This window comes from Pinus tabuliformis, chromosome 8, assembly GCF_031772625.1.
Source record: "Pinus tabuliformis cultivar Carrire ecotype Pingquan chromosome 8, CPIR1, whole genome shotgun sequence".
Lineage (NCBI taxonomy): Eukaryota > Viridiplantae > Streptophyta > Pinopsida > Pinales > Pinaceae > Pinus > Pinus tabuliformis.
Genome location: NC_142294.1, coordinates 1,531,560,299 through 1,531,563,205, shown reverse-complemented (window position 1 = coordinate 1,531,563,205; position 2,907 = coordinate 1,531,560,299).

The following is a 2,907-nucleotide window of genomic DNA, read 5'->3' as shown; positions in this document are numbered from 1 at the left end:
GATGACCTAGACCAATACCTATATGATAATTTGACTAATCCATGACCTGTAAGACTTGAAAAATGACATGACCATGATGAAGAATAATAACCATGAATGCTGAAAGGAGTAGAATTGACCTAGACACACTAACCAGTGACCAAATTTTATTTTTAAAACCTAATGAAATGATAAAATTTGATTTTGAAAGCCTAACACAAACCTTGTCAGAGCATATTTGATCATCGGGGACTAGAAGGACTGACAGACACTAATAGGTGGGAATTTACTTTAATCGTTTTCCTTCCATGTCTTCATATTGACAGAGGGAGATAACAGAAATACACTCTCTTTCTTGATAATGAAAAAATTGGTTTGAAGGGAATTTTTTGTAAAGGTTTTAAGAGTTTAAATGGCTTCATACATTTATTATTATGATGGATACCAGTTTAGCAATGGGAGTGGAAGCGCAAGTGATAAGATCTTTGTCATCACATGTGGCATCACAAGTGATAATCTCTTCATCAACAAGAGCAGTAGCACAAGGGATAACCTCTTTGGATGTTTTGAAAATGGGTTCTATAGTTCTAGGCTTTACTTGGAATTTTCTTGATTTTGTCTACGGATATAAAAGACACCATTGAAAAGTATTTTCAAGTTTAGGTCTATGTGTTTCCTAATAAAACAAAACAAATGTTGCATTAGTGGTTACATTAGACTTTTGGAACTGTTATGGCAGTGGTTATATGCTTCTACTTTACATATTTGAAAGTTTATGGCTTATGCATGGAGTTCTATGTTAATCTAGCTTTCCCTATATTAGTGACAAGGAGAAGTTATGAAAGATAATATTACCAATGCAGAGTTATTATTTTTTTGCCATTTATTATGATATTTAATTTTTCACCTATACTTTTTTACATTGAACTTTGATCATTGTACTCAATTGTGTTTATCATTGTTTATAATATCTAAATTTTTACTTTTAAAAAATTTGTTGAATTTTGATTGTTATAATCTTTAAATATTTGCTTTCAGCGGTGATTATGATATTCAATTTTTCACCTTCATTTTCTTGTGTTGAACTTTGATTGCTGTAGTCAACCATGTTTACCAAGGTTTAGAATATTTAAATTTTTACTTTTAAATTTTTTGTTGAAGTTTGATTGTTATAATATTTAAATTTTTGCTTGTAAAATTTTGGTTGATGTTTGATTGTAGGTGTTGGGTCCCTATAATACTAGTGATTACCCCATTACTATTGTAGTTATACCCCTTATTTATATTGATGTACCCATGTAGTGCCCATATTGTTACTATTGTGCCACATAGAAGCCCACTATTGTTATTGTTGTGCCCTACAATATTATTGTTATGTAGGCTTTGATTGTATTGGGACCACTTAGACTCCTATATATAGAAAGGAGGTATTTTCATTTGTATCATCCAAGAATTGTTCATTTATGTAATGTAAAGGAGGTTTCCCCCTCGAAGAGGCTGAATTCTAAGGCGTGGATCTCTCTTTTCTATCTTTTTGTGAGCTGGTTTCATAACATTTGGTATCAGAGCTTTGGATTCTAGGGTTTCGCTGCTCCAAACAGGTCATCGTGGCATTTTCGCTATAACTTTTTTTCTGTGATGTTTCAAAAGTCGCAAAAAAAACCCATTTGAGAAGAATTGGCGCTGAACCTTGGGTCCGAATTTCAGAGCTTTTTGCGTGACATTTTAGGAGATATGATCTGAGCAAGTTGGCCTTTTTGCAGACTCCTGAATTACATTCAAAACAGGTGACCTGGGGAAAATCGTCATAACTCTCTCTCTGAGGATCAGATTGAAATTTCGTAAAAAGGTACAGAAAGAGGACGGACTTTATTTTCTTGTGTGTGTGTTTCAGATTCAAAGGTTGAAACAGTGACTCGTGGCACGTCGTACAAGTTCGCTCTACTGAACCAGTCTAAAAGAAAGTCACTGTGGGAGATTTCACATAACTCTTCCTTGGAGAATCCAATTTGGCTCAGACTTGTGGCATTGGAAAGAGGACGCAGAAGGCTACTACAGGTAGCAATTTCAGAATTGGAGGATCCGAAATTACAGAGATACATCAGATTCAATATCAGGCTTCTATAAAGTGAAAAAAGGTGTGTAGTTTTTTTTTAATTTTTGTGTAAGCTTGCTTTAACGGAATTCAAAGGGCATAGTAAAAATTTATTATCAGTAACTCATGCCCCGAGGAAAGAAAATGCAAACACCTAGTAAGGAACCTGAAAGCTCTAGCATGACTCATGAAGAAGAGGAAGAAATGCTACATGATATATCAAAATTACAAGAACAAGTGCAACAAATGTCACGCTCACAAAAGCTAACAGAAGCTAAGATAAGTGGTGTGGAATCTAAGGTAAATGGCGTGGAATCTAAGATAAAGGGAATGGAAGCTAAGATGGATGGCATGGAAGCTAAGATTGACGCTAAAATTGATGGCATGGACGCTAAAATTGATTGCATGGATGATAAGATGGATGAATTGAAGAAGTTGCTACAAGAAAGGGTCACTAATGGTGAAAAGGTAGTAAAGGAAACTCATGATGAGAATAAAAGAAATGTTAATCATGATTCCATAGACTCTAATGCTGGATCGAAGACTCACCATGTTCCAAAAATCGATGTGAGGAAGTTTGATGGCAAGGATCCCGCCACATGGATATTACAGATGGAGCAATTCTTCGATCTCAATAATGTGCAAAACACACAAAAGGTACGTATGGCAACTTTATATTTGGAACCAAATCAGTTTGTATGGTATCAATGGCTTTGTTCTCGTAAACAATTTATCACTTGGGCAATTTTTACGGAAGAATTGATAGCACATTATGAGGATACAAAAAGCAACACTTTTTTTAGCCAATTGATGAATCTCAAACAAAAGGGTTC